The sequence below is a fragment of the Vulpes vulpes genome, chromosome 3 (genome assembly GCF_048418805.1).
Source record: "Vulpes vulpes isolate BD-2025 chromosome 3, VulVul3, whole genome shotgun sequence".
Classification (NCBI taxonomy): Eukaryota; Metazoa; Chordata; class Mammalia; order Carnivora; family Canidae; genus Vulpes; species Vulpes vulpes.
In genome coordinates, this window is record NC_132782.1 from 47,940,684 (window position 1) to 47,960,780 (window position 20,097).

At 40.5% G+C, this 20,097-nt stretch overlaps 1 long non-coding RNA gene across 1 annotated transcript in view; it reads left to right on the top strand.

Moving 5' to 3' along the window:
- LOC140598214 (uncharacterized) overlaps nucleotides 1-20,097 on the top strand; it is a 106,733-nt gene that overhangs the window by 85,579 nt on the left and 1,057 nt on the right. Inside the window, exon 3 of the long non-coding RNA XR_012000398.1 lies at nucleotides 17,942-18,092. This is a non-coding gene — a long non-coding RNA (uncharacterized lncRNA). The remainder of the gene's footprint in view (nucleotides 1-17,941; nucleotides 18,093-20,097) is intronic.

Below are 20,097 nucleotides of genomic sequence, written 5' to 3' on the forward strand. Positions count from 1 at the left end.
GTTATGAAAGCTAGTGAGGCTCTTTTTGGCAAACCCTTTGAATTCTTGTTGGCAAAGGGCCATAGGAGATTGTTAGTGCATGAGGTGTTTTGGGGTGATAGCTCTGATTGGTGGTTTAGATGGGAAGGAGGCAAGAAAAGGCTCCTTAGGTCCTGGGCTCCAGAAATAAAGAGAGCCTCCTGGTTTCCTTCTTAATGATCTCACCCACTTCCTGAACCTAGAGGATGGGCAAGGATCCCAGGAAAAGCCAGGCCCTGGATCTTCCTATAGGTCTTATTTTTCTGGATCCTGTACTGCATACTCTGCTAGAGAGAAAGAAATCCTAAGCAGTGAAAAGGAGAAAAAATTTTTCCTTACTCTCCTGGGGTCCTTGGCTGGGTCTGAAAATTAAACTGATGAAGGCAGATTAACAGAAGAAAAGCATATACATTTATTTAATATAAGTTTTATGGGAGCCTTTGTAAGAAAATGAAGATCCAAAGAAACAGTTAGACCTGAGTATTCTTATGCTAGGTTTGATGAAGAGTGAACAGTCATATAAAAATATAATAGGCTAGGAGTATGAGGTAATTGTAATGAAGTGGAGGAAACTTAGTAAGGCCATTTGTCAGGATTCTTCTCAGTGTTCCCTTGTCTTTGGAGATAAGGATGCTCCTTTCCCCCTGTATAAAGAAAACATCTCTCATGTGAGGGTTTTATGATATGTTCGAGGAAAGAAGGGCAACAGGGGTGAGTGGGGATGGTGAGGTGGGGTGGGTGAGTGGAATGTCACAATGGCCTTCCTGCTTCTGCCATTTTCTCAAACTCTTTCACATTAAAATATTCAATATGCCAAGGTGCTATATTTTGGGGTAGCATGTTCTGAACCTCAGCAGCAATAATGACTTCTGTTGCCCAACAGTCTGCAGAATTATCAATTCTGTTATCAGTTATCAAACTTAAAGTCAGCCCCAGCTGCCTACAACCTCCCTCAATTCCCTGACCTCCTGAGGGGAGTTTAATTTGGACTTTTCACTTCTATTCAATATGGGTTTACTACCATTCCCACAAGGGCTGTCAGAAAACACTGTCAGAAGACCCCAAGTTCTCTGTGGCCAGGGCCATGGAGGCTATAGGATGAGGCTCATCATTTCATTCTAGCTGTCTTTGTTGGGCCATGGCCATTAGACACTCCCCTTGAAGGAAACTCTTCTGATTTTCCATCTACAAAAAGCTGACTTCATGTTCATGGGGCCCCTTCTGTACCCCTGAAGCTGTCAGGGCACATATATGAGCCATCTGGGAGCATTGAGCCATTACAGCTCTTCAACCACTTTTCTCCTCACTGAGCAGGCAAATTAACTTTATGTTAAGTTTAATATCATTTATGCTTCAGTTCCTTCAGATGTATGTGGAACTGCTGAGGCACCAGATATATAATAGATACGGCATTCCGATATGCAAGCCTCCAAAGGATTTAGCAGAAAAGTGTTCCAGACTCTTGAACTCTTCACCCACATCAAGGGCATATGAAGGATTGAAGGGAGTAGAGATAAGAGACACATGAGGAAATGGATTTTTGCAAAAAAAATATTATGGGTTCACTGGGAGTCTGATCCTAGCCGATGGGCCAGGAAGGCCCTCCTCACAAACCCAATGCAAGAGGCCCCAGGAGAGCCAGTAGAGGCTCTCCTGACAGTTGGGTCACAGTGATCCAGGATCAACTGTGTACTGGGAAGTGAACCTCAGTGTTGAAAGTGGGATGGCCAATAGCTCTGGTGGTGAGCAAAGGAGGGGTGTTAGGTTGGGACCAGATATCACTTGCAGACTTTGTCAGGCTAAGAACACATGTTTCTGTGTGTTCTTATGTTATGACCAAATGTAGGTCATATGTTATGACCAAATGTAGGGGTGTTAGGTTGGGACCAGATATCACTTGCAGACTTTGTCAGGCTAAGAACACGTTTCTGTGTGTTCTTATGTTATGACCAAATGTAGGTCATAACATAAGAGAGAGCTGGCATGGGTTTATCTTAGGTTCTACCCCAGAGATCCATGCAGGGGCGAACAGAGCTGATAGGAGGTAAAAATCTGGCTGGATTCCTAGGGGCTGGAATCCTAGGTCAAGAACCAGTAGAATAAAATGGAATTCACCTAGGGCAACATAGCTGCAAATTGGAGAGTCTATGTTTTCTTTTGAGGGGGAGCAGAGCTCTCCAAAGAACCCACAAAATATCTATGAGAAAGAGCATCTACTTTAAACATCTCTCTGACTCAGAAAGCTTGGAGCCAGCAGATGACAGAACCAGTCAATTCAGAACTCTCCTGTGACCCTCAGACCCTGGAGACATCAGAAACCACAGCAGATGAAGTGAAGGAGGCAGAAATCAGCAGGGTAGGAGCAAGAGAGAAAACAAGAGAGAAAATAGCCTCTTCCCCAAACTGAGTCTTCCTGTCTGCAGCTGGCCTGGGCACCATATACCCAAGAGGAACAGTTCAACTATAAGCCACAGTTGGAGTTTTGAATTTTAATTTGGCCTAAATGTAGTTAAGTACTGAATTTGAGACTGGGTTTGTGACTTAAGAAGTAAACAGAAAAATCATAGGACCTGCATGACTTTTTATACAAAGGCAGGGGGAGAACTAGTGCCACTAGATAAACTTATAGTGACAGTGGTAAGCAAAATTAAGTTGCTATGTGACAATATTCCAGAAGTCCAATTTCTTCGGTGGGCCAGTAACATATGTTTATGGATTGTTTCATGTAGTTAGCAGCCACTTACTGAGTTACACCTAGCACCACGGATACAAAGTGAAATAACCAGTGTTCATGACTCTGAGGAACTTCATCTGAGAAGTGGATGTTGCCTCTGCAGTGATATTCAGAGACTTTAGTCACTTACAACTGCCTCTACTTAGTGGTCCCACATAATGCCAAATCATACCAGAAACTCACAGAGCCTCACTCTCCCCCAAAAGTTCTAGGATACACACTAGCTCAAGTGTAGTCATCATCACTTGCTGCTGTGGGTGACCTCACTACTTACTGTGTTACACTCTCCCAGTAGGAGGTCACTGCCAACAGGATTTCTCCAAGGTGAGGGGGAGGGATGTCTGTTACCACCCATGGAGAGTTGTTTATGTGAATGTCAGGTCTGAAAGCTGAGCCATAGCACTATCTGGGCATTGAGTTAGCCACATGTACGGCCCTGAGAGGCAGGAATTAAAAAGAAAGATGAATGCAAAGCCTCATAATAAAGAGGAAGGGATGGAAGAACTGGGTGTAAGAAGATTGATCAGAAGATAGGTATGATCTTCTTGTGTATGGTGTAAGAGAATACACCAGGCCAATGTGTCTTTAGGGCAGAGTTTCTAGAGATTAGAGTTGCAGTAGCTCACCTGAACTTGAGAGAGCTGAGCTGCCAGGTGCCCAAGTAGCCCATTAAAGTAAAACAGAAGTAAATAGTCAAGCAATAGTCACTGCAGTGGGGTGAGAGTCTAAACCATAGAAAGCACCAACTCCCCAGTGGAATAATACATTCCCCATGGAATAATACATCAGTTGAGGGGCAGGTGGATCAGTGCAGATGTGGAGTGTTGGAAGGGTCATCTCACTACCGAGGGAAGCCCAGATAAAAGCTCTGGGCAATTTTGTGGAGCCGAGGGTAGAGATGTAAGGAGGCAAGAAAGTAGCGGAAAAGCACTGAGTGCTGAGTCAGAGTGGAGAAAAGTGTCTTTAAAGTTGTTCAGTTCTCTGTAAGTAGACTTCCAAATGGAGGCACCTGTGCTAGGAATACAGGTCTGCATAAGGCAAGGCTGGTCAGGAAGGGCAGCTTCCCCAGTGTGTCCTGCCAGGGAGAACCTTTATAGTTGCTTTGTTGGGCCTGAAAAATCACATATAAAATTTGACCTGGAGCTGGACTCTGTAAGTGTATCCAGACAATGTCTCTTAAACAAATGTTCATGGCAAAATGGCTATGGCTTCTACACAAAGAGTGAGAAACGTCCTCCTGGGATTATCAGTCCCTTCTTGGATCTGGCTTTATTCAGGAAAGTGTGGGCCATCCCCTGTGTGGGGACTTAGGCAGCCAAGAAAGCCTCTGTGGATGCATGTATCTCCCTTCCTTTGACCAGTTTCCCTCCCCACAAGGGGCCAAAGCAACAGCAAAGCCCAGGGCACCGGAGTTTGGTTTACAGTGGGACTGCTTAACCCCAGGTGTGACTTAACTCTAGTTAGCAAAAATAAGGGTTGTTTTCACTGAACAAATATCGACTCCATGGACTTCCATGTTAGGAGGTAGGGTGTTTAAAAATGGCTCTGGACAATTTACACATTCAATGCAATTCCTATCAAGATACCATGGACTTTCTTCACAGAATTGGAACAAATAATCCTAAGATTTGTATGGAACAAGAAAAGACCCTGAATAGCCAGAGGAATGTTGAAAAAGAAAACCAAAGCTGGGGACATCACAATGCCTGACTTCGAGCTGTATTACAAGGCTGTGATCATTAAGACAGTATGGTATTGGCACAAAAACAGACACATAGATCATTGGAACAGAATAGAGAACCCAGAAATGGACCCTCAACTCTATGGTCAACTAATATTCGACAAAGCAGGAAAGAATATCCAAAGGAAAAAAGACCATCTCTTCAATAAATGGTGTTGGGAAAATTGGACAGCCACATGAGAAGAATGAAACTAGACCATTCTCTTACACCATACACAAAGATAAACTCAAAATGGATGAAAGATCTAAATGTGAGACAAGAATCCATTAAAATCTGGGGTGCCTGGGTGGTTCAATGGTTGTGCATCTGCCTTTGGCTTGGGTTGTGATCCTGGAGTCCTGGGATCAAGTCCCACATCAGGCTCCCTGTGAAGAGCCTGCTTCTTCCTCTGCCTCTTTCTGTGTGTCTCTCATGAATAAATAAATAAAATATTGACAAAAATCCATCCAATCCTAGAGGAGAACACAACAGTAATCTTTTCCACCTCAGCCACAACTTCTTGCAAAACATATCTATAAAGTCAAGGGAAACAAAAACAATAATGAACTATTAAGACTTCATCAAGATAAAAAGCTTCTGTGCAGCAAAGCAGGCAACAAAAATAAATGCAACCTACAGAATGAGAGAAGATATTTGCAAATGACATATCAGATCTATAGTATCCAAGATCTATAAAGAACTTATCAAATTCAACACCCAAAAAACAAATAGCCCAGTCAAGAAACAGGCAGAAGACTTGAACAGACATTTCTCTGAAGAAGACCTACACATGGCCAACAAGCACATGAAAAAATGCTCCACATCCTTTGTCATCAGGGAAATCCAAATCAAAACCACAATGAGATGCAACTTTATACCAGTGAGAATGGCTAAAATTAACAAGACAGGAAACAACAAATGTTGGTGGGGATCTGGAGAAAGGGGAACCCTTTTACACTATTGGTGGGAATGCAAGCTGATGCAGTCACTCTGGAAAACAGTGTGGAAGTTCCTCAAGAAGTGAAAAATAGAACTAACTTATGACCCAGCAATTGCGCTACTGGGTATTTATCCCAAAGATGCAGATGTAATGAAACAATGGGACACTTGCACCCCAATGTTCATAACAGCAATGTCCGTAATAGCCAAACTGTGGAAGGAGCCAAGATGTCCTTTGACAGATGAATGGATAATGAAGATGTGTGTGTGTGTGTATGTGTGTGTGTGTGTGCATGTGTGTGTGTACACACAATGGAATATTACTCAGCCATCAGGAAGGACGAATACCTACTATTTACATTGATGTGGATGGAATTGGAGGGTATTACACTGAGGGAAGTAAGTCAATCCGAGAAAGACAATTATCATATGGTCTCACTCCTATGTGGAATATAAGAAATAGCGAAAGGTCCATAAGGGAAGGGGGAGGGGAACTGAGTGGTAAAAAAATAGAGAGGAAGACAAACCATGAGAGACTCCTGACTCTGGGAAACAAACAAAGGTTGCAGAAGCGGAGGTTGGGGTGGGTGATAGTAACTAGGTGATGGGCATGAAGGAGAGAATGTGATCTGATGAGCCCTGGGTGTTATACTATATGTTGGCAAATTGAATTTAAATTTTAAAAATGGCTCTGTAGTCAGAATGTCTGGTTTATTATCCCAGCTCTGCTAATTACTAGCAATGTAGCTTGGGTTTATCACATAAATTCTTTGAGCCCTAGTTTTCTCATCTGTATAGCAGGCATCTCAACAGTATCTGCCATACGCAGTTGTTATAGTAAATTAAATGAGATAATATGTGTGAAGTGCTTAGATATATAATATATGCCCAATGGCAGTTTACAGATATGGGTTTATTCGGCTGTCTGGAGAGAGGGGAAGCAGAGAGGGGACAGTTAGATATTGTGGGTGATGGGCATCTTCACTCTTTCCCAGCTTCATGGATATTACTCCTGAATCTAGAAGCTCAGTTCCCAGAGAGAGAAGGACCTTTCCATAATAGGAAAAAGGTATTGGAGAAACTTCAGGTCCCTGCTCAAATCCCCTTCAAGAAAGTGTCTTGCTCTAAGGCACTCAAATAGAAGAACTATTTTAACTCTGAAAAGGATTGTTTTTTGTTGTTGTTGTTTTTTGGGGTTTTTTTGCTTATGAATGAAGCCAAGTTTGAGAGTGCCTAATTCCAGGTGGCTTCCAGGAAGTAAACCAACTCAGTGTTGACACGCCTCATTTGTTCCTATTTATAGTACCCAAAGCTTAAATGATTTAAGACTTGCTTAGGAGACATGTTCCAAGAAGAAAAAGGTTTTCTGCTTTTTGCAATAGTGATTGCTATTCTTCACTTGGTTCATGATTTTTTTTAAGATTTTATTTATTTATGAAAGACACAGAGAGAGGCAGAGGGAGAAGTAGGCTTCCTTCAAAGAGCCCAATGCGGGACTCAATCCCAGGAATCTAGGCTCAAGCCCTGAGCCAAAGACAGATGCTCAACCACTGAGCCACCCAGGCATCCCGGTCCATGATATTTTAAAAATCAGCTTTAGTGAAGTATAACTTACATACAATAAACAGCACCTACTCAAAATGCACAGTTCAATGGAGCTAGAGGGAATCCTGCCCAAGTGAAATAAGTCAAAGACAAATACCATATGATTTCACTTACACGTGAAATCTAAAAAGCAAAACAAATGAATAAACAAACAAACCAAAACCAGAAAATGACCCATAAATACAAAGAACAGACTGATGGTTGCCAGAGTAGGGTCATAGATGAAATGCAGGGAGGGGAGTGGGAGATACAGGCTTCCACTTAGAGAATGAGTAAGTCAAGAGGATAAAAGGAACAACATAGGGAATATAGTCAATAGTTTGTAATAGTGTTGTATAGAGTGTCAAATCACTATGTTATATACCCAAAACTAAGGTAGCATTGTGCATCAACTTACTTCAATTATAAAAAATAAACAGTGCACAGTCCAGTGAGTTTTGACAGATCTGACATGCCTATAAGACTATTGCCACAATTAAGATAAAAGAATATTTCCTCACCTCCAAAGATTTCCTTGGGCCCCTTTACAGTCTATCTATCCTCTCTTTATTCCTGTGTCCAGGCAATCACTGGGGATTAGTTTGCATTGCTTAGAATTTTATATACATGGAATTATATAGGATATACATATATATCTTTTGTGTCTGGGCTTCTTTCATTCCACGTGATAATTTTGAGATTTATCCTTGTTGTGTATATGAGTAGCTCATCCCTTTTGGCATATACCATGTTTTGTTTATCCACTTACCTGCTGGTGGACATTTGGGTTCTTTACAACTAGTGGCTATTATGAATAAAACTGCTAAGAACATCTGTGTATAAATCTTTGTGTGGACATTCGATTTCATTTCTCTTCATAAATATCTAGGAGTTGAATGACTGGGTTATAAGGTAAGAGTATGTTTCTTAAGAAACTGCCAAATTGTATTCCAGAATAGCTGTACCATTTTTCATCTCCACCAGAGATGAAAACTAGAATTCCAGTTGTTTTACATTTTTGTAAACACTTTGGATTGTCAGTCTTTTTAATTTTAGCCATTCTAGTATATCTCATTGTGGTTTTTATTGGTATTACCCTGATAACTAATGATGCTGAACATTTTTTCAATGTGCTTAAGTCTTTGGTATATCTTCTTTTGTGAAATGTTTGCTTGCCCCTAATATTTTAAGTTAAAAATTATCCTTCGAACGGTAATGTCAAAGTATCACTGACCATACAAAATGACAACTGAGAAATCCCTTCTCTAAATCACCAGCATGACTTTCCTGTTTATGCAGCTTTTAGAGACTCAATTTTAGAGTGCTAACACTACTTCACTATTCCATGCTCCATTTATTTTGCTGGATACTCCTCATGGTCCTTTTTATATGTCTACATTGAATAAGCCTGCCTATTAATGAAATAATGTTCTGTTTTATGAATTTCACAGAGGGATTGCATATCTATTCTCTTCAAATTTGGAATTTATGCAAAATGTAATCTTTACAACCTGTGTTTCAATGAATCTGTTTAAAGTTCAGAAATTCTATAACCAGATTTTATTTTATTTTTATCTTTAGGGAGGATGATTATAGATGGGATGGAAGGAATTGAGAAAGGCAGGAAATGATTAGAGAAACATTTCCTCAGCTTGAAATTGTAATTTTATGCTCAGAGGGCCTCCTGTTAGTTCTTGGCACTGCTTTTGCTAGAGATTTGGGTGCAATTACTCATCACTGTGCTCTAGAGGAAAACTCAACAGACAAGGGATCGAAAGTAGCCAAGAAATGGGGGACATGCATTCAGCCAGACTGCCCTTTGGTGAGCAAAAGCCAGCCTGAGTCCCTGAAGAGTCTGGGTCAGGGGGCAGGAAAGCTGAGGGACTATTAAGGAAGCAGAGTCAGCAAGATGGAAGAAATTGAAGGGCTCACCATGAAGAATCACTAAGGCAGAAAAGTTGGAGCCAAGAAAACAGTAGGAACTTGACAAATGTGGCTGAAGGGGGGCAGAATTGTTCTGCTAATGATGATGTATAGCCAACCAAATGTTGGCAAGATTATGCATTCCAAATAGTTCCAGATTAACATTACAGATGGGAGAGGAGTGTTTATCACAATTTTGTGTGAATAGATACAGGGCTGAGAACATTACGCACGAGAAAATTAAGCATAGGAAAAGGTAAAAGGAATATCAGGAGAGGAAGAAAATAATTTTCCAAATTTGTCTGGTGCTGGACTAGCCTCCCAAGGGTGCAGCGGTGATGAGTCTGGAACTCAACTGTCCAGGTGTTACATACCTTCTCCTTGGGCCACTGGTGAGTGCCTGACTTAACGACAATCACCCTGGGCTGGCGGTGATTCAGCACAGCTGGTGGACCTCTAGTGTTTTAGCCAACCCAGCATCCAGAATTTGCTTCAGCCAATCACACCTCGAAAATATGCAGTCTATGGGACTATTAATCATGTCTCCTCACCTCCACACCAAGAGGTGTACATGCATGTGACCCTACTTCTAGATCAATTAGACTCCTGGTCACCCTTCCTGAGCACTTGCTACTTGCCAGGAACTATTCTTTTCTATTGTTTGTTTTTAATTAAGATATAACTGACAAATAACATTATATTAGTTTTAGGTGGACAACATAATGATTAACTATTTGTATATATTGAGAAATGATCACCACAAGAAGTCTGCTTAACATCTGTCACCACATACAGTTATAGAATTTTTTTTCTTGTAATGAGAATTTTTAAGATTTATTAACTATGGTCACCACGCTATACTTGACATCCCCATGACTTATTTATCTTATAACTGGAAGTTTGTAACTTTTGACTCCCCTCACTCATTTTGCCTGTCCCATACCTCTAGCAACCATCAATCTGTTCTTCAAATCTATCAGCCTGGTATCTTTGTTGTTGTTGTAAATTCCACATAGAAGTAAGATCACATAGTAGCTATCTTTCTCTGTCTGATTTACTTCACTTAGCATAATACCCTCAAGGTCCATCTGCTTTTATTGAAAATGGCAAAATTTCATTCTTTTTTATGGCTGAGTAGTATTCCATTTCTGTGTATATATCACATGCATATATATATATATATATATATATATATATATATATACACATATCTCACATCTTTTTTATCCCTTCATCCATCACTGGACACTTAGGTTGTTTCTATATCCTGGCTATTGTAAATAATACTGTAGTAAACATAGAGGTGCAGATATATTTTTGAGTTAGTGTTTTTGTTGTTGTTGTTTTTAGTAGGCTCTATGCCCCACATGGGGCTTGAACTCATGACCCCAAGACCAAGAGTTGCATCCTCTACTGACTGAGTCAGCCAGGTACACCCCTGAGTTAGCATTTTTGTTTTCTCCACCAGGAAGTATTCTTAGGGCTTCACATATATTAACTCATTTAAGCCTCAGAACAACTCCACGAGGCAGATGCATTCTATGGATGAGCAAACTGAGGGAAAGCTAGTTTAATGACTTGCTCAGGATCACGTAGTTAGGAAGAGGTGAAGCCAGCTTTGAACTTGGGCAGTCTGGTTCTTGGTGGGTGCAGGAAAGACAGGAAGAAAGGTTATTTCAGCTTTCCAGCCTCCAAAGTAGAGACAGGCAGGAAAAGAAGGGGTGGGAGATGTTGAATGAGTCACCTACGATGTCTGCCAAATCTGGTCAGTTTTTTTCCCCTCTGTTATTAACTGTCTCTTCCTGCCTGTCATGGCTTTGCAGATGATTCAAACGCTTCTCCAATGTCAGACTCATTGTTTCACACACCCACATCTTTCAGAAGATTTGCAATTTCATTTTGAAATTGATTGCATTGTCATCTCTGTAGTCACAGATGTCATCCGAAAATGGCAGATACATTTACGGTCCCTGACAGCCGATGAGAGACTGACCACAGTCTTTGATTGATAACTAAGTGGTGTGGATACTAGTGTGCTTGGGTAAGCTCAACAGATGGGCATCTCAAGAGCGTATTATCTACAATATATTTGCTTTCCTACATAACCTCGTATCCCCAGATTCTTTAATAATGAGTACTAGATCACAAGAACTCCTTGGATATAACACCAAAGTAACCTAATCCTTTCTTCCCTCCCCAACCCCATGTCTGCCTTAAGGAGGATATTCAAAGAATATGGGTTTAACAATGACAACAAGAAAACTCTGTAGGTTTGAGGTCCACTGAGCTCCTAGGCTCATCCATTCCTCAGGCCTCCAGGCCTCCAGGCCTCCAGGCCTCCCTTCTCTCCCTGGCTGGGTGTGATGTCTGTCAGCGTCCTTAGACACAGCTGTCCTTAACCCACTGCTGCTGAGGCTCAGGAGCTGACTGCTGTTGCCGCCCCACTGCTGACTTACCTGCGCACAGATCCTCTACCTGTTGACGTCGGTGTCTGCTGAGCTGCTCTTAAGAGGAAGAAGGTCTTCTTACATGATGTCATTTTTTAAGTTCTGGAATGGTGACATTAACCTCTTGTGACTCCCTCAAGATGCTGAGACAACTTGTCCCTGTATAGATAAGGAAGAATTTGGGGTAGGACCAGACAGCATCTAACCCTCCATTAAAAGATAATTAAAAATCAAAAGCATGGGCACATGGGTGGCTCAATCAGTTAAGTGTCTGCCTTGGGCTCAAGTCATAATCCCAGCCTCCTGGGGGAGAAGTAGGCTCCCTGTGGGGTCCCAGGATCACGACCTGAGTCAAATGCAGACACTCAACCGCTGAGTTACCCAGGTGTCCCTTCTTTATGATTTTCTTAATAACATTTTCTTTTTTCTACTTACTTTAAGAATAATGTAGATCATACATATAACGTACAAAATATGTGTTAATCAACTGTTTGTTATCCTAAGGCTTCTGGGATAGAGTATAGTTTTGGATAGAGTCCAAAGTGAATGTAGATTTTTGACTGTGGGTGTCAGTGCCCCTAACCCCAGTGTTGTTCAAAGATCAATTGTGTGTGTGTGTATATATATATATATATATATATATATATATATATATATATATTAAAGGTTTAATTTTACTCGTTAACCAATGAAGGAACCAGGCAGGCTTTGTAACAGATGTGTTTATAGATCAGAAATACTGAAATTGGGACGCCTGGGTGGCCCAGTGGTTGAGCATCTACCTTAGTTCGGCTCAGGGCGTGATCCCAGGGTCCTGGGATTGAGTCCCTGCAGGGAGCCTGCTTCTCCCTCTGCCTGTGTCTCTGCCTGTCTCTCTCTCTGTCTCCCATAAATAAATAAATAAAATATTTTTAAAAAATAAAAAAAAGAGAAATATTGAAATTAATATGTAAATGGAAGCAAACAGGTTTTTCCACAGGGGCTGGGGAAATCAACTGGACCTTTATCAGGACAAAATTTGCATGTTCATGAGAACATTTTGCATTACTATCAAATGCAAAAGTTGTAAAACAGCTCAAAGATGTTGAGAGATTAGAATCAGATATCCTGAGGCTGTCCTTCAGTTAGTGCCTGGTTTTCCCTGAAGCATGATGCTCTTTTTCCAACCCTCACAGCCATCTCTCTCCCTTAATAGCCAGCAGATTCCGTGTGCCATTCACAGTGGACAGCCTTAATGCCAGGTTCCTGGGATTAACATGAGCTCCAACATTGTTTTTTCCCCTATTTCTCTCAGGGCCACTTGTTCCTTAGTAAACAGGGCTCCTGGGGGCCTGCCAAAGTTCTATTATGGGACATAGAGATCAGGCTTCCTCTGGGATGCCTGCTATAATTTGGATGCTTCATTTGTATTGTTGTATTGGGGGAGGGTGTTGCTTGAGGATTGGTGGGAGGCGGCTACAGAGAGACAGAACAGGATCAAATTGTGAAGCATTTTCTGTGCCACAGGACAGATTTTGATCTTGACTCCAAAGGCAATGGAGAAAGCCACAGTCTTTTGAGTAGATCAATGCAGTGATCAGGGCTGGGTTTTGATTAGGTAACTGGAGGTGGCATGTAAGACACACCATAGAGAGGAAACCAAAGATATTTCAGGGAGTGGGTGGGGTGAGATGAAATGGAGATGGAAGCTAAATCTTAGCTTATGAAATTGTCTTGAGTGAACAAAATGACTTCTAGAGAATTTTCTGCCCATCACAAAGACACACCTTTCAGTCTTCTCTTTAAAATATCTCCAGATTTGTCTTGCTCTCCCTCCCTGCCTCTTTGGAACATCCCTTTCTACAACAGCCCCTAAGCTGGGGGAACACTCAGCCACTGTCCAACACAGTGACTCAGTCATGTCTGAAATGCTTACTAGGATTCATGCTCTTTGCAAAGAGCCCATACACTTTGAACCAGTGTGTCATAGGCAAATAAACCTGAATAAGTAAGGTAGGAAATTGATTTTACTCAGAATGTTGCAATAGGAACAGCCTTCTAGATGTCAAGATCACAGTATCTCTGCAGAGTGGTTTTCCCCTAAGACTTATAGGAAAGAGTAGGCTCGTTACAGGTGGGGTGATTTTTTTTTTTTTTTTTTAGATTTTATTTATTTATTCATGAGAGACACAGAGAGTAGAGTTGCCTTTATCTTCAGGGGAAGCTCCAGCCAGTCAGCTGATCAAGAAATAATTTATATCCGTGTCTAGTTAGTTGGGTTTTTTTTGGGGGGGAGAGGGGGTGGTGGTTAGGGGCCAAGGGTGGGCTCCCTTAAGATGGGTCACTTTGGCTTGCAGATTATGCTGAACTGAAAACAATCAAGGCTCCAAAGACTCAGGAAGAAACTTTTTGCTCCCCCACAATTGCCTAGAAGAATTTAGATAGACAACCTGCTCCAGAAAGAGAACTATCACCATAGATAACTAGATAACTACCTTATGGCATGAATTAGGCAGGATAGGGAGGAACCTAGCAAGGCCTGTTTGATCAAAGTTCTCTGTGTCCCATTGCTTCTGAGTGGCCCAGCAAACACTTGTTTATCAAACATTTACTCTTTTTCATTTTTCTGCAAATTGCATTCCTTCCCTTTGAAGTCCCAGACCCCTGCCACCTTTTCCTTAGATCAGAATGACATATATACTCATTTGGCCTGAGTATCTTTTTTTAAAAAAATTTATTTATGATAGTCACACACATGAGAGAGAGAGAGAGAGAGAGAGAGAGAGAGAGAGAGAGAGAGAGGCTGAGACACAGGCAGAGGGAGAAGCAGGCTCCATGCACCGGGAGCCCAACGTGGGACTCGATCCCGGGTCTCCAGGATCGTGCCCTGGGCCAAAGGCTGGCGCTAAACCACTGCGCCACCCAGGGATCCCCTGGCCTGAGTATCTTTGAAATTTCCATGTCTGTGTGGATTCCCCATACATGCAGAATTAAATTATATTTTCTTCTGTTAATCTGTCTCGTGTCAATTTGATTCGTTGCCCAGCTAGAAGGACCTTGAGGGCAGAGGAAATCTTTCTTCCCACATTGGGGAAGGGTCAATTCATCCAATCATTTTTGAGACTAATAAAGAGACAACAGGCCCTAAAATGGAGTCACTTGTGCAAGACTGCACCACCAAACTGAGACTTCATAACTGACCTAACTCCAGTTTCAGCCTTTTCCAGGAATATTATCTTACCCAGTTGGTCTGGAATTTCCTGGTCAGCACTAGGGAGGAAATCTGCTTGATAGACCCCTGTCATCCTCCAAAGGAAGGTGACCTTGCCTGAAACAATCCATTCTTTGCTAGTAACATCCTTGACCCAACTACGTCTACCTATAAAAATCTCCCAATTTGTACAACTCTTTGGAGCAATTTTCTATTTGCTAGATGGAATGCTGCCCAATCCATGAATTGTTGAATAAAGCCAAATAGATCTTCAAATTTACTCAACTGAATTTTGTTTTTTAACAAGGCAAAGAATAGGAATTTGAAGGGTCTGTATCTGGCTTTCTCATGGGTAAACAAGGAGGTGTCTACATATTTTATCCAAGGGGAAGGGTAGTTCTTTATAGGAGTCCTTTCTAGTAACACAGAAGGGTGGAGGATTTCAGGAAACAAAAGGTTGAGAAGATTAACCCTTTCCATTTTCCAGAAGAACAGGAATCAGGTTAAGTTCAGTGTTGTCAGGGATTACGGATTTTTAGATAAATTCAAACTCCAACCTTAGTGTAAAGAAATGATACATTATGTCCAGGAAGAAGTTGGAATGCAGAAGCCCTGATTCCCAATATCGCAACTCACTCTTTTACAGAGGCTAAGAAATCCAAAGCCTCTCTGTACTACACAAGGCTCATTAACAAATGGATAGGGGTGGGCACTGATGTAACCTGGAGAGCATGTGCTCCATGGAAGGTGGGGAATGCTTCTGAGCTTTGTGTGTGTGGGAATGTGGGCCCAATATTGAAAGACCTTGTTTTTTTTAAAAAAAAAAAAGAAAGAAAGACCTTGTTTTCTTAATTTCAACAAGAGGTTCCAATTATCTGCTTGTTTATAATTCCACAAATAAATTTATTTATACAAAATATCAAAAATTTGATGGAAAACCAATTTGTTGTTTTTTTTTTCCAATTTGTTGTTAATTGAAGTATAGTTGACATCAATATTAGTTTCAGTTGTATACAACATAGTGATTTGACATTCATACACATTAGGAAATGGTCACTACTTAAGTGTCATTACCATCTGTCATACAAAGTTATTATAATATTATTGACTATATTCCCTCTGCTATACTTTTTATCCCTGTGACTTATTTATTTTATAACTGCAAGTTTGTACCTCAGTTCCCTTCACCTATTCAGCCATCCTCTCACCTTCCTCTCCTCTGGCAAACCATCAGTTTGTTCTTTGTATTTATGGGTCTGTATCTGTTTGATTTTGTTTGTTTTGTGTTTTGGATTCCCCATATAAGCGAAATCATATGATATTTGTCTTTCTCTATCTGACTTATTTCACTTAGCATAATATCCTCTAGGTCCATCCATGTTGTCACCAATGGCAAGATTTTCAAGTAAAATCTCCTAATTTAAGAGTTGAAGTTATCATAAATTTCAGGAAAACACATCAGGAAAATGACTTCATTGTAACCTCTCATGCAGAAGTCACCCAGTTATGAACTCACCTGATCTTACTTACTCCTTGAAACCACCCATAAGGGCAGCCCAAGTGGCTCAGCGATTTAGCGCCTGCCTTCAACCCGGGGCGTGAACCTGGAGATCCTGGATGAGTCCCACGTTGGGCTCCCTGCATGGAGCCTGCTTCTCCCTCTGCCCGTGTCTCTGTCTCTGTCTCTGTCTCTGTCTCTCTCTCTCTCTCTCTCCCTGTCTTTCAAGAATAAATAAAATTAAAAAGAAAGAAAGAAAGAAAGAAAGAAAGAAAGAAAGAAAGAAAGAAAGAAACCACCCATAAAGGAGGGCACAGCAGCAAAGATTGCAGGTTTCTTTTTCTTTCTTTCTTTCTTCTTTTTTTTTTTTTTTTTAAAGATTTTATTTGTTTGAGAGAGAGCATGCACACACAGAGGGAGAGGGAGAAGCAGACTCCTCACTGAGCAAGGGAGCTCCACCCAGGGCTCAATCCCAGGACCCTGAGATTATGGCCTAAACTGAAGGCAGATGTTTAACCAACTGAGCCATCCAGGCGCCCCAATGATTGCAGGTTCCACAGAGGGGTTGACTGATGGCTTAGGGTTCCCCAGCTGGTAAATAGCCTCGCTTGAGTGGAAGCCAGCTCTCCATGACTGTGCCTGCTCTTGCTGGGTACCACACACCCTCCCTTATAGTTCTGTCCCAAGTCTCCATTTCTATTAATAGAAAAATGGGAGGGGGTAGATGTTGTATGGGATAGTCATCATTTTTCTTTCTTTCTTTCTTTCTTTCTTTCTTTCTTTCTTTCTTTCTTCCTTCCTTCCTTCTTCTTCTTCTTCTTTCTTTCTTTCTTTCTTTCTTTCTTCTTTCTTTCTTTCTTTCTTTCTTCTTTCTAAAGATTTTATTTATTTATTCATGAGACACACACACACACACACACAGAGAGAGAGAGAGAGAGAGAGAGAGAGAAGCTAAGCCACCCGGGCTGCCCTTTTCTTTCAATTCTAATGTTCTGGCACCTTCTTTAATTCTACTTGTAATTCCACTGAGGAATTCAGCAGGTTTGTAAGTTATATCCTGGCTCACCCCTTTTAGAAAATAAATTTTTCATTATTCATTCTCAAGCTGGTCATCTGTTTTTTTTCAGAAGCTGCTGTCTCCCCATGTGTAGAATCTGAAATGACAATCAGGATCTTAAGAGAGATGAAGGTGAAGAATAGGCCAAAAAAGGAATAATTATTTTATTGGCCAGCTGGCTAAGAAGCAAGACAAAAATCAGTTATAAATAACAATGATTTTGGGTTAACTTTTCTCTTATCATCAAGATAAAACTCAGGTTGACCATGTCCAGAGATAGGATAAGTTTTCATTTCCTTTCAGTATCACATGGGTAACAGTTTCCCAGCTGGTTATTCTATTTATCTGGCTCTTAAAAATATCCGCCACAACTAGCCTCAGAAAGCCTCAGAAAAGATGGCTCTTCAAAAAGTACATTTCATCAAATGGGATCTTTTCTCTTTCTTTCTTTCTTTCTTTCTTTCTTTCTTTCTTTCTTTCTTTCTTTCTTTCTTCTTTCTTTCTTTCTTTCTTTCTTTCTTTCTTTCTTTCTTCTTTCTTTCTTTCTTTCTTTCTTTCTTTCTTTCTTTCTTTCTTTTCTTTTCTTTTTTAAGATTTTATTTTTAAGTTATCTCTACACTCAACATGGGACTCAAGCTTACCACCCTGAGAGCAAGAATCATACACTCCACCATCCAAGCCAGCCGGGTGCTGCCATTGAGAGCTTCTTGTCTTCTCTTGTCTTCTTGTATTCTCTAGGTTCCTGTGAAAACTTTCAGAGTTAACTGATGTAACAAGATAATGACATTAGCTCAAATGGTTTCTGTTTCCTCTTTACCTTGTTTCGCAAGGAGAATTTTATTTTTCCATACTGCGTGAGCAAAGTTTGAGAATCTGGGAAGATAGCCAAGAAACATCGCCCTCTGAAAAAACAAAGGCTGTGAGAATAAGAAGAATGGCATTAACTGACCCTGTGGAAATAACACATTTAAGTGATGATGGGTAAGTGGGAAGCATTCCCCTAGAGCTATGTTTCTCAAAGTGAATTGTAAATAGAAACCTATTAGAAACAATTTCTGGATTAAATAATACTGAAACACATTCACTCTCATAGGGTTTCTCAGAAACTTTGATATATTGATGTAGATTGTGAATTTCGAAGAGAAGCTATAGTATGTAGTATTTTCCAAATGTATTTTACTATGGAATCATTTTTTGTACACTAATCAACTTTGGCAAGCTCTATACTGGAGTATTTTCTTAATTTCAACAAGGGATTCTGATTTTCTGCTTGTACGTATTCATATAAATAAGTTTATTTATACAAATAAATATTTATACAAGTATGTCTACTTGTTAGACATGTATTTTATTTATACAAATCAATTTATACAAGTATGTCTACTTGTTAGACATGTATTTTATTTATACAAATAAATTGTAACATGTCTCAATACTTACAGTTTGAGAAGGAGAGCTGAAAAGAGAATTAGACAGGAGATAGAATTTGTGGCAGGCCATCTAGGTGTTTCTCTCTAATGGGTAGGTACTAGTTTGTGAAGGCTGCCGTAACAAAGTACCACAGACTGGGTGTCTTAAACAACAGAAATTAATTTTTTTCCTGGTTCTGGAAGCTACAAGCCCAAGATCAAAATCAGTAGGGTTGGTTTCTTCTTCCTTGGCTTGCAGATGGCCTCCTCCTCCCTGTGTCCCTCTGTGATCTTCCTTTTCTGCTTGTTTGTATACAAATCCCCTCCTTTTATAGGACAACAGTCATATTGGAATGCTGCCTACCCTAATGACTTTCTTTTACCTCACTTACCTCTTTAAGGCCTCACCTCCAAAAATAGTTATGCTTGGAGGTACTAAGGGTTAGGACTTCAACAAATGAACTTTGAGGGGACATGATTCATCTTCTAACAGTGGACTAGGAACATAAATTACTGCAAGCTGGCTACATACTCCCTTGAGATGATAACATTCTTTGCATCCCACCCCAGTCCTTCTGGGGCAGGCTTTTGAACCTGAGGTGAGCCTCAGAGGATGTTCCAACTGGGAGGAACCAGCTTCACAGCCAGACACAGTCTCTTTGACCACTGTATTTCCCAAGAAACCTAATACATTAGCCTGCTGCTTTGTGAGCTCATCTCCTGAAAGTTTGGTTAGGATGACTCAGTTTCCCTGGGCCTGATCACACCTAACTGGATAGATAAAATGTGTTTTTTAAACTAGCTAAGCTAGGAGCTAGATGTTGTCCCTGCTGTGTCTCTACCAGGAGAGCCAAGAAAAAGGATTAATCTTTGACTGAGGGTCAACTATGCAGCAGGGGCTGTGTATAATAACAGCCCACGTGTCCTGAACTGTGTTGAACATTTTCCACCAGCATCATCTCAGCTATTGCTTACAACATCTCTTTGCGATAAAGGTACTATGATCACCTCTAGATTAAAGATGAGGAAATTGAATTCTACTTCTGAAACTACTGATACAGTATATGCTAATTAAATTAAATTCAAATAAACTTTTTTAAAAGATGAAGAGATTGATTTCTAAAGGTACTTATCAGTTATATAGCTAGGAAATAATTTGAAGCTTCCAAATTATTAGCTACAATCATGCATATAGCTTATTGATCTCACTTGATTAGGGGAAAGCAAAAACTGTTCCTCTATTGAATTCTAAAGAAGGTACTTATCATTATATAGCTAAGAAATAATTTGAAGCTTCCAAATCATTAGCTACAATCCCACATATAGTTTATTGATCTCACTTGATTTGGGGAAAACAAAAACTGTTCCTCTATCCTCTTATGTTCTGAAACAAGGACAAGTTCTGATTTAAACTGACGAAAGAGATTAACAAGAGAAAAGGCAGACAGATTTTATTAATATGTCTATATGCATGGGGACTTCACAGGAAAGATGTGAAAACCCGAAGAAGTGGTTAGATTTGGGGGCTTATCTATTATTTTAACAGGGAATCATAACTCGCAGAGAAGTGATTAGAT